This window comes from Sapajus apella, unplaced genomic scaffold (assembly GCF_009761245.1).
Source record: "Sapajus apella isolate SASKATOON/1434 unplaced genomic scaffold, GSC_monkey_1.0 scaffold23, whole genome shotgun sequence".
Classification (NCBI taxonomy): Eukaryota; Metazoa; Chordata; class Mammalia; order Primates; family Cebidae; genus Sapajus; species Sapajus apella.
In genome coordinates this window covers 12,160,735-12,173,572 of record NW_022436963.1, presented here as the reverse complement: position 1 = coordinate 12,173,572, position 12,838 = coordinate 12,160,735, and the positions used below count along the sequence as shown (strand labels likewise).

General features: G+C 38.0%; 1 protein-coding gene across 8 annotated transcripts in view; it reads left to right on the top strand.

The window, feature by feature from the left end:
- FHIT (fragile histidine triad diadenosine triphosphatase) overlaps positions 1-12,838 on the top strand; it is a 1,501,749-nt gene that overhangs the window by 368,394 nt on the left and 1,120,517 nt on the right. Inside the window, exon 1 of one of the 8 annotated variants that reach the window (XM_032289592.1) lies at positions 4,241-4,258. The exons of the other annotated variants lie outside the window; for them this stretch is intronic. The gene's annotated coding sequence lies outside the window, so the exon portion shown is untranslated. Of the gene's footprint in view, positions 1-4,240; positions 4,259-12,838 lie in introns of those variants that run through there. 8 annotated transcript variants of the gene reach the window in all.

Sequence of the window (12,838 nt, the reverse complement as noted above, 5' to 3'; positions counted from 1 at the left end):
GGATCCAGTTTATTGTGTGTGTAGAGAGATATATATATATACACATACAATGAACTGGATCCTATTGAATTTATTCATATATATAAATATATATATATATTTTAGCTCTCCCTGCATGTATTATTTTTGAGTTTTTGCTGAGACTCAGGAACTTAAAGCTTTCAAAGTCCGGAATGCAAATAATAATCAACAGTCAAGCCAGTATCCTATAGCCAGTGAAAATATCCTCAGGAATAATAGGGAAATCAATATATTCTCAGATGAAGGAAAATGAAGAGAGTTTGTTGCCAGAAAACCTGCCCTAAAGGAACGGCTAAACAAAGTTATCTGTCAAGGTTGTGGTAAGGTACAATTGCATCATTGAACTCTCCAGTCTGGATGACACAGTGAAACTCTGTCTCAAAAGTAGGGAAAAGAAAGAAAGGTATCTAATTGGAAAGGAAATGATTAAAAATAGATCTCTTCAACATCAGGAAGGAAGAAAAAGACATAGCAAAAACATATGTACTCTTGAGATCGCTAAATTATGTTTGAAGTTTGAAGCAAAAATTCCAACATTCTGAGGTGGATGTAAGTGCATGTAGAGGAAGTATTTAAAATAATTATGCTATAAATGGGGGAAGATAAAGGGATGCAAAGTGGGGAGGTAAGTTTCCTATATGTTACTCAAACTGGTAAAATGATGACACCAGTAAGCTGTGTAAGTTATCAATACATAATGTAGTACCTAGAGAAACTATTAAAAATTATATAGAGAGATGCACTGAAAAACACTTTAGATAAATCAAAACAGAATTCCAAAAAGTGTTAAAATAGCCTGTAAGAAGTATGGGAAAGAAAATAGAAAAACACAAAGAGAACAAACAGAAAATGAACAAAAAATAAAATGGCGGTATAAATTCTAAAATATCAATAATTATATTAAACTTAAATGGTCTACATGTACAACTTACAATACAGAGAAGAGATTAGCAGAATTGTTTAAAAAACATGACCCTACTGTATACTGTCTATGAGAAGCTCACTTTCAATATAACAATAGAGGCAGATGGAAGGTAAAATGATGGGAAAAGATGTATAATGCAAACTTTAATCAAAGGAAAACAAGAGTAGCTGGTTCTTTGAAAAAGTTAACAAAGCTGACAATCTAGCAAGTCTGACAAAGAAAAGAGAAAAAACACAAATTACCAATATTGTAACTAGGCAGCTTGACTTCAAAATGCATTTTAAAACATTTTTTTTTCCTCCTCTTGGTTTTCAAGATACAACCTTGAAAAACTGTAGAAACTTTTTCCCCAGCCTTAACACAGACTCCATATCCCTGCCTTTTTCACCATATATACTCTCTTCACCTTTATCTAACTATATACTAGTGTCTGATTATTGTGCCTTCTTAGATGTTCCAGGGGCTAATCTTGAGACAGGCAGACCACGCTTGGGGTCCCAACTGCAAAATTTCAGAGATTTTTTCAAGGTGGCTAGTTAAAAACCTGGTCACTCCTGCTCAGGAACTTAAAGCTTTCAAAGCCCTGAATGGAAATAATAATCAGCAGTCAAGCCAGTATCCTATAGCCAGTGAAAATATCCTCAGCCATGTAGGGGAAGTCAAGATATTCTCAGATGTCTTGACTCACCATCCAGGTAGACTAAGACCCAAGAACAAGACACACAGATATTATATTAGTACAATTCTTGCATGCCTTCTTTATCAAGTTTTCCCTTTTTAAACCCCTGCTTTCCCCTCAAAACCAAAGTGATTGCTTTGGGTGAGAATCCGACCATTTCCCCTTTACTAGATTTGGTTAGTAAAATGGCTTACTTTCTACCAGACTTATTCTTGTTAACTGGACTCTGCAAATGGTGGACATCTGGACCTGATTTGGTTACAATCGTTATATTATCAGGAATGAAAGAGGAGATATCACTACAGACCCTGTAGACATCAAAAGGATAATAAAGAAATGCCATGAACAACTCTACAGACTTAAATTTGACAACTTAGTTGAAATAGGCCACTTCCTCAAAAACACAAATTCCTACCATTCACACATCATGAAATAGATAATGTTTAAAAGCCCATAACTATTGAAAATTGAATTCATCATCTAAAAACTCCCTGAAAATAAATATTTAGGCCCAGAAGCCTTCACTGGGTAATTCTACCAAACATTTAAAGAATTAATAGTTTTATACAATCTCTTCCAGAAAATAGGAGAGAACACTTTGCAATTCATTTTAGGAAGCTGGTGTTACCCAGATACGAAAACCAAACAAAAACATTGCAAAAAAGAAAAAATATATACCAATAGCCATCATTAATATAGACACAACAATCCTTAACAGAATATTAGTAAGCAGAATTCAGGCTAAAAGAGTTATATACCATGACAAAATGGAGTCTATTCCAGCAATGCAAGGCTGGTTCCACCTTTCCTATTCAACATAGCGTAGGAAGTTCTAATCAACGCAGTAAGGCAAGAAAGGGAAATAAAAGGCATACAGATAGAAAGAAAGAAAACTGTTACTGTGTGCTGATGACATAATTTTCTACACAGAAAACCTTAAGTGAGATACAAAGATGGAAAAACACAAAAGGACCTCTTAAAACTAGTAAGTGGCTGGGTGTAGTGACTGATGACTGTCATCCCAACATGATGGGAGGCCAAGGCAGGAGGATAGCTGGAGCCTAGGAGTTCAAAACCAGCCTGGAAAATATGGAGAGACCTTATCTCTCCAACAACAATACAAATGAGCCAGGCATGCCTGTCATCCCACCTACTCAGGAGGCAGAGGCAGGAGGACTGCTGGGGCTCAGGAGGTTGGAGCTGCAGAAGGTTGTGTTTGTGCCACTACCTGTTTGCCACTGCACTCCAATCTGGGTGGCAGAGTGAGACCCTGTGTCAAACAAACAAACAAAAAACGAATAATTCAATTCAATAAGGTGGCAGGATACAAGATAAACATTTAAATTATCAATTGTATTTCTATATACTAGCAATGAATCTGTGGATGTGAACTTTAAAAATATAGTACAATTTGCTTTAGCTCAAAAACATGAAATACTTATATAAATCCAATAAAACATTTACAAAACTTGTATGTTGAAAATGATATTATATTGATGAAATAAATTTTAAAAATCTAAATAAATGGAGAAAAATATTTGAAAGTCACAGAATAGTAAAGATACCGATCCTTCCCAAATTGATTGATATACAGGTTTAAAGCAGTTCCTATCAAAATCCCAACATGATTTTTTTCATGTATAGATGAGATTATTCTAAAATTTATACAGAAACAAAGGAATTAGAGTAGCTAAAACAATATTGAAGAATAAATAATAAAGTGGGAGGAATCAATTTACCCAATTTCAAGACTTACTGCATGGTTACTCTGTGGCTATCCATGGCGTGATAGAAACACAGATGAATGGAACAGAATAGAGAATCCCCCAAATTGACCCAAATAAATATACCCAATTGATTGTCAACAAATATGCAATTTCTCTCAATAGAGGAAAAAGATGCTTTTCAACAAATTTTCCTAGAGCAATCGGCAAAAAGGGAATGTCAAACTAAGTCTCACACCTTATATGAAAATTAACTCAAAATATATCATGGCCGGGCGCGGTGGCTCAAGCCTGTAATCCCAGCGCTTTGGGAGGCCGAGGCGGGTGGATCACGAGGTCAAGAGATCGAGACCATCCTGGTCAACATGGTGAAACCCCGCCTCTACTAAAAATACAAAACATTAGCTGGGCATGGTGGCGCATGCCTGTAATCCCAGCTACTCAGGATGCTGAGGCAGGAGAATTGCCTGAACCCGGGAGGTGGAGGTTGGGGGAACAAAATTTTGCCATTTTCCCCCAGCCTGGGTAAAAAAAAGGAAAACCCCGGCCAAAAAAAAAAAAAAAAAAAAAAAAATCATGGACTTACATGTAAAATAGAAGACTTTTAGAAGAAGAAAACATTAAAGAAAAGCTTTGGAATATCTGGCTAGGAAGAGGTTCTTAGACTTTATAAAACACAATCCATAAAAGGAAAAAATAAAATGATATATTGGTGATATATTGGACTATATCAGAATTAAAACTTTTGCACTGTGAAAGACTTTTTTTTTTTTTTTCCTTTTTTAAGATAGTGTCTCACTTGGTTCCCCATGCTGGAGGGCAGTGGCATGATCTCGGCTCACTGCAATCTCTGTCACCCAGGTTCAAGTGATTCTCTTGCCTCAGCTTCTGGAGTAGCTGGGGCTACAGGTGCGTGCCACTGTGGCTAGCTAATTTTTGTATTTTTTTTTCGTAGTAGAGATTGGGTTTTGCTGTGTTGGCTGGGTCTCAGACTCCTGACATCAAAAGATCTACCTGCCTCAGCCTCCCAAAATGCTAGGATTACAGGTGTGAGCCACCATGCCCAGCCTAAGACCCTTTTAAGAGAATCAAAAGAATAACTACAGACTAGAAGAAAATATTTGCAAACTACCTACAGAGGACTAGTATTTAGAATATATAATGAATTTTCAAACTCAACAGTAAAACTTCCAAACAACTCAATTAGAAAATAGGTAAAAGTCATGGACATTTCACTGAAGAGGTTATACAGAAGGCAAATAAGCACATGAAAAGATGTTCAACAGTATTAGCCATCAGGGAAAGGCAAATCAAAGCCACAGTGAGTTATCACACCAACATGTTGAAACAGCTAAAATAAAAAATAATGATAACAGCAAATTCTAGTGAGGATGCAGAGAAATTGGATTACTGGTGAGAATGTAAAATGTTATAGCCACTCTAGAAAATGGTTTGTCAGTTTCTTAGAAAATTAAACATGCCTTATCATACTCCTGGGCATTTATCCCAAGTAAACAAAAGCTTATATTCACACAAAACCCCATACATGAATGTTCATAGAGCTTTAAAAATAGCCCCAAACTGGACACAACTCAGATGTCTTTTGTTGGATGAGTGTTTAAGCAAACTCTGATCCATCCATACCATCAAATACTACTCAGCAGTGAGCTATTAATACATGCAACTACTTGACTGAATCTTCAGGGAATAGATTAAAGGGGAAAAAAGCCAGTACCAAAAGATTACAAACTGTATAATTCCACTTGCATAACATTTTTGAAATGAAAAAATTATATAAATGGAGTATAGATTTGTGGTTAAAGGTTAAGGGGGCGGAGTGGGAGGGAAGTGGGCATGGCTATTAAAGAGCAGTAAGAGTATCCCTGTGAGGAATGCTTTCTGTGCTTTGCCGGTATCATTGTCAATATCCTGGCTATGTTATTGTGTAATAGTTTTCCAAGATGTTACCATTGAAGGGAATTGGATAAAGTGCATATGGAACCTCTCTGTCTTTTTTTCTTACAACTTTCACGTGAGTTTACAATTATCTCAAATAAAAAATATTAATTAAAAAATGGGAAGAGGAGTATGAACAAAAATAACAGAAGAGAAGATCACAGAATATATTGTAGAAGCTGCCTTAAAAGGCCAGGGACTGATTTAAAAGCGGGGAGAAACAGTAAAATCTAAGCTGAGATTCTAGAAAGGATCAGGAATTCCTGGCACTTTAAATCTATGAAAGTGGAAATGAAGAACTATTAAAAGAACATTGAAAGAATAACAAATAATTGCTAATCAGTCCCCAGAGTTCTCACCCACCCTGCATAGCCTGGGAACTGCCTCTCCCACCTGCCTCCCTCCCTACTTCCCCAGGAGGAAGACTGGAGGGGTTGTACTAGCAACAGGGGTGTGACTGTAGACACCATGCATAGCTGAGGATGGGTAAGATGAAAATGGGGATTAAGTGAAAAGACGATATGATGAGGCTTCTCCTCTTTCTCATACTTAAATCTCAGAACAATGGCACCCAGGCTTATACCCCTAAGGCAGGAGATTAAAAGACCTTTCTGGGGAATTTGACCAGCCTAAGAAAAGAGACCTATAAATACCAAGAGCCAGGGCTTTTCTAAGCCAATCTTTCTAGAACTGTGTTGTCTAATATGGTAGCCACTAGCAACATGAATGGCTACCAAGCAGTCAGTCTAATCAGGTTAGTCTGATTTGAGATGGGCCTTATTTGTAAAGTACATTCTGAATTTCAAATACCTAGCATAAAATATAATTTTTATTACCATATTGAAATAGTATTTTTGATATATTGAGTTAAGTAAAAGATATTATTAAAACAGTTTTAAAATGAGTAAGAGATTGAATATCTTCCAGATTGAAAACAGGGAAAAACAACTTTGATGGCATCTCAGTTCTTTCTTTTATTAATTGATCTAAAGCAGCACTGACTGTATCAACACAAAGGGAGTGATTAGCCAGGAGGGAGAAAAATAGTTGTAAACACATATATCTAACTTACGTAATGTATCTCTTTCTTGCTGGTTTCTATTGAAGATAGTTTTTGAAAAGGCACAATCTGCTGAATGACAGTAGGCAGGCTATCTGGGCATCACTATGTGTTTGATCCTCCCATGTTTATCTTAAACTTGTCACTTTGGGTGAGAGTGACATTTGCCATAGCAAGGAGGTTCTTTTTTTTTTTTTTTTTTTTTTGAGACAGCCTTGCTCAGGCGCCAGGCTGGAGTGCAGGCACGATCTCGGCTCACTGCAACCTCCGCCTCCCGGGTTCAAGCAATTCTACCTCAGCCTCCCCAGTAGCTGGAACTATGAGCACGCGCCACCATGCCCCCTAATTTTTGTATTTTTTTTAGTAGAGACGGGGTTTCACCATGTTAGCCAGGATGGTCTTGATCTCTTGACCTCGTGATCCGCCCGCCTTGACCTCCCAAAGTACTGGGATTACAGGCATGAGCCACCAGTTCTTTATGTATCAGTAAGAGTGCATCCAATATGTTTTGGATCATCCAGTGAGTCATTCTGTCTGGATCGGAATAATCCCAGATCTGCAGCTTAGTAACTGTGATTTAGGTCAAGTAATTTAACTCTCTTTGCCTCTGTTTCCTCATTGGTAAAACAGGAATCAAAATAATAAAACTCCTGTTTTTCTTTGTATCTAAATTTATTATCATACCGTTAGATAAAAAGTACAAAATAGTAGAACTTTTGAGGTCATTGTGAAGATTGCATGCTTCAATGTGGGGAAAAAAATGCTTGGATGGTGCTCAGCACATAGTAAACATTGTATCAATGCTGCCTATTATTATTATCACTTGGGGCTAAGGGCTCCAGTATTATCTCTGACTCTTAGGCCAACCTGTAGGTAAGTAGGGTTGTTATCTAAGACTCAGTCTTAGAGAAGATGCTGCTCCACTGGGCTACAAAGTCACTTGAAAACCTGATTTTTTTTTTCCATTATGCAGTCATGTCTTATAAATCTTAGCACCCTATTATGAAAGAAGCCCTTTAGATCATCCTGGGAGGTTTCTGAATTTGTCTGTGGAGTGACTGGTTAAGGCTTGGGCTCTGGGGTCCAAAAATATCATGTTTGAATCCCAGCCCACCACTCAGAGAAGCTGGGTGGGCGTGGACGTGCTGTTCAAACTCCTTTTCTCTAATGTGCTGCCTCCCTCTTAGGTTGTTAGGAGGATTAAATTAGATAATGTATGAAAAGTTCTTGGCATACTAAGTGCTCCACAATTATTAATTTTTATGTTTATGGTTTTATTGTAAATATGAACTACGTCTGCAACTAGTTAGTGGCAGAGGTACAACTGGAACTATGGCAGGTCTTTTTTTCCAGTGCTTCCTCTTCTCCATTTTGCTAGCTAATTGGTTAGTTTTCATTCATCCTTTTGTCTACATTTATAAAGTCAGGGTTGTTAGCGAAGATTTTAGAAGAACATTTTCCAAGGGTATTTTTGAACTGCCAAGTCCAGAGATTTAGGATGTAGCTCGATGGTGAAGTAATTGGCTCTCTTAGTCTTGCATTATTCGAAGTTCTCTTTCAGAGTGTAAGGTTGAGAACCATGAGAAGAACTCTCACATTTTAGTAATTGCTTTATGGAATAACTTACCTCCTAAAAACACATGTTTTTCAGCTGCAACTGGTTCCTTTCCTCTCTGTGCCGTTTTGAGAATCTCCTCATTATTTATAATCACAATCTTATTTTCTGAGTTTCTCCTTTTAACTATTTCCTCAAGTATCATCACTTAATATTTTCATTTCTGTTTATCAACTAGTTGGGGAAGTGGTATACTTGTTAGCACTGAGGAGTTTCTTAGGTAAAATACAGAAATGATTTAGTCTTAAAGATTTCGTGTCTGTCAGAGAATTGTGGCATTGTAAGAGATGCCTGAAGCAAGCTGTGCATTATTTACTGCCGTTATATCACGCCTACACACAGTTCATGATCAGAGATTAATTCAGAAATTCAAATTAATATGTTGAGCTTTAAGGACAAGAATGAGATGTTTTAATACCTCCATAAATGCAGTGTGTGTGTGTGTGTGTGTGTGTGTGTGTGTGTGTGTGTGTGAATTGTATTGCTTTGGCTATGAACAAGACAGATTCCTACAGTGTTCTAATATCAATAAGTAGGTGTTTCCTAAATTTCTTCTAAATTGATTTCTCCTCTTCCTGATAGTTAACCAGATAAATGATTTTTGCTTTCCCAATGTGGAAGAAACAAAAGGACTAATAGTTTTTCCAAAATAACTGAGAGAACATTAGGATATGGAATTGCAAATATATTTCCACTTTATCATAAAGAAGTTTGATATTTTTCGCTGTTACTTAGACATTAATTAAAACTGATGTTTCTCTTACTTTTACTAGCACCAGAGTAAGAAAGGTAAATATTTTGTTATAAGAACCTTATTCCCTGAGAGAAATCTCTGATGGTAACTTACAGTTCACTTACCACTCTCTTCTTTTGGTTTACACGGTTCTTCTGTTTGGTTATTGGGCTGCTTTACAATGAAAATCATGCTAAACTTTTCAGCTCCTTTTTTGAGTTCTTCCCTCTCAACCTGGAGATTAGAGAAAAGTAAGGGTAGGAAAAGAAAAATAATTTCCTCTTTACCCTTTATGGTCCTTAAGTTGGGATAGACCCTGTAACAGGAGAAAAACAAACAGAAGTTAAAAATGTGTCTATCTCATGTAAACATAGGAGACGCCCAGAGATATGAATCCATCTCGAAGAGGTGACTATGAGTTCAGGCTCAAATACCATTGGCCACTGAAACAAAGAAAAGAATGGTGTGGGGGATACTCATTTGTGGAGGGATGCCCAGGAAAAGCATGGTAAACATGGGTAAGGTTTGTTATGCAGGTTTAAGTTGGTGTCTTCTCCAATGGTAAGAGTCTCTAGTGATTTTGTCATCCTTCTCTTCCTGGTACAGAGAGGGAGACACCCTTATGAATAGAGATTTCCTTTATAGATATAAATTCCTTTTACAAAAGGTAGCTTCTATTCTGTTTTCAGATCTTTTCCTGTAACTGCAGTCTCTCAAAATAATCAGCTCAAAATCATCCTTATACTAAAGAGGCATATTGTGGGGAGACATATTCTGGTTTACCAGGTATCAGTTCTTTCCCCCTCATAATGGACCCCAAGTTGAGCCAGGAGAGCTTTGTATTCTTTATCCATCTGACAATCAGAAGTTATTAAATGCTTTCCGTCCAGCACCATGTTAGGTACCACCAATACTACAAAAAGCACATTGGACAATTCCTGGATCTCAAGAAACTTGAGATCTCTTTTCCTCATTTTCTTTTTCTTTTTTCCCTTCTTCTAACAACTTTCCAAATAATTTGAAGCTGTTTACTAAATTAAAGGTACTCTATAAATAGTAGAATAATTATTCCTGAAACAGAAACATGACCGTCTTTAGTAGTATAAATTGATAGGCCCGTGGAATAAAGTAAATTTAGTTGTAGATATCCAGCAACTAAGCAGAAAAGAAATTATTTGGCTTATGTCTGACCAGAGAAAGCATTCCAGTTTTTCCATGCAGGTGAAGTCTCTCTGTGATCAAAACCAAAGGGGTAATATATTGCTTACAAAGTAAATATTGACTTTGGTGTGTCTTTCAAACACAGGAATAGGTGTTGGGAGGTCTCTCTCTTTACTATTGTGTTTCTAGAGTTTGGCACAGTGCCTGGGTCATGGAAGGTGCATGTCACATAGTTGTTAGATTTAATTGAACTATTCCGTAGATCATTTTGCACTGACTTTTGGTAACAACGATAAAGTGCTGTGTACTCCATGCCTTTGAATATTGTTTTGTCTCTCTCAACAAAGCCATACGTCCATCCCTTGTTCTCCTCCTTCTTATCCTTCAGGTCTCAGGTTTAATTCAAGTTTATTTGTTTTAGTAACTCTAGAATGATCTGCTCCTTCCTTCCTTCCTCTCTCTCTCTCTCTCTCTCTTTCTTTCTTTCTTTCTTTTTTTCTTTCCTTCCTTCCTTCCTTCCTTCTTTCTTTTCTTTTCTTTTTTTCTTTTCTTTTCTTTTCTTTTCTTTCTGACAGAGTTTCACTCTTGTTGCCCAGCATGGAGTGCAATGGCATGATCTTGGCTCACTGCAACCTCTGCCTCCTGGGTTCAAATCTCCTGCCTCAGCCTCCTGAGTAGCTGAGATTACAGGCATCCACCATCACGCCCAGCAAATTTTTGTATTTTTAGTAGAGACAGGGTTTTGCCGTCTTGGCCAGGCTGACCTCGAACTCCTGACCTCAAGTGATCCGCCTGCCTTGGCTTCCTAAAGTGGTGGTATTTCAGGCATGAGCCACTATGCCTAGCCTGCTCCTTTCTTTTACAACTATTCTCTGAGCTTGAAAGGTTTCACTTCCTATGGGAGCCTTTGACTCATGCCCATCTCCTCCCATAGCTTCCAGGAGGATTAGATCACCTTTGTACCCTCACCCATTGTGCCTGGCACTTGTTATTCTTATAAATACTTTGTTCAGTGAATGAAAGTAAGTAATTACTAAACAATGTAGTGAGTTTTGCTTTTAATGAGCTTCAATTGAAAATTGGATAATGGATTAAAATGAAAGTAAGGTTAAACATAATAATGGTGACAATGATAATGATGATAGAAATGACGAATTCTACCATGTGCTGGGTTCTTTATATAAATTATCTCACTGAAGCCCCCTAATAACTTAATGAGGAAGGCAAAGTTATTATCCCCATTTTTCCAAATAGGAAAATAAGCATAGAGAAGACTGATGATGACTTGGATACAATCACGCACCTATTCGGTTGGCAGAGCCCGGGATTGAAACCCAGGTCCTTAACCTCTATGCAAAATTATATCCCTATGCTATGTTACTAAAGCATTCTCAAGTCCACAATCTGGAGGAACAGAATGATCTGTCCTCATGTGTCCTGAGTAGTATGACAAGTTACCCTGTGACAGCCCAAAATAGCAACTTTCCCCCATCACTTCACTGTAAGGCTTCAGCCTTGTTTCTGTTCAGGAACAGAAGATGTGGCACCAGAGGCCATATGATTCTTTCCTTTCCCTATCAACAGGGCTGGAGAGAGATGTTCTTTTCACCCATCCCCTTTTAAAGCACAGGCCCCTGGCTGAATGCCCTTTGCTGTAGTTCCATTTATAAGGAGTATCACAGACTTCATTTGTTCACTTGAAAACCTGATGTTTATTGCAATGCAGAGCAGCCACATTATTGTAAGTACTTACTCAGACAAATTAAATGATTCAGTGTAGTAGCTCTGAAAATGTGTGGAATCATGTTTATCGACACTCAAATTCAAAGGCGCAAAATCGCCTATTTACATTGGTAACTTATTCATAATATTCCTTTTCTACCTTGCTCGTTTTATTGTTAGAAACCAATCCAAATCCCATTTTTAGGACGACACGTTCAAAAGGATGATATTTAACTATGGTGACTGTGATGGAGGCCAAGCAGTGAAAGCAAATCCAGTATCTCACTGGTGTCTCCTGCCTTCTAGTTTCATGTATAAAGATTTGGGAATGGCCAGATTTTTCTTCAAAGGCTTGGTTGTTTCTTTTTAAACATACAATATTGACCCAGGAGGGAGCATTCAGGCCAGTTTGGGCTTTCACTTCATGATTGCTGAACTTTCCTGCAAGCTGTTTTTCCTTCACAGACTCTCTCTCCAGGAAGAGAAGGAATATTCTTCACAATTCTAGTCCCTTTAAAGAATGACCTCCTTGGCTCAAAGAGGATCTTTCAGTTATCAGCAGCAAAACTGAATTATCCTGAAGTGAACTCTTTTTTCAAGTCCTAGAACACGGAGGGTTAATGACCAACTTGCTTTAAGGAGAGAAGCATGAAAAGCAGAATTGCCACATCTGCTGAAGAACTAATCGAGCATATTGTTCCCTTGATTCTAGAAAATTGTAATGCGCTTTAAAAAAGGTTGAAAAGATGTCCATGGTGGACTCTTGGTTTACTTCGTCTGTAAATGTGTGTTCCCGTGTCCTGCAGTGTTGGTGGTTCCAGGGACAGCGGGGATGTGGTGTAGACATGACTGCTTGTGGTATTCTGGTGTTGTTCATCATTCCAAATGACAGATGGTTCCCTCTGCTGGCTGAACTGAAACTCAGCCCTCCACACTGAGACAGTTTGGGAGGAATCACCAATGGTCTCACTGATTATTAAAACATAGTTTTGAGTTTCATTCTTAAAGATCTAACCTCATCTACGATAAGCTTAAGTGTAGTCCAGAACTGGTAATTTATTTCCTTCCTTCCTTCCTTCCTTCCTTCCTCCTTCCTCCTTCCTTCTTCCCTCCCTCCCTCCCTTCCTCCCTTCCTCCCTTCCTCCCTCCCTCCCTTCCTTCCTTCCCTCCTTCCTTCCTTCCTTCCTTCCTTCCTCCTTCCTTCTTCCCTCCCTCCCTCCCTTCCTCCCTCCCTCCCTCCCT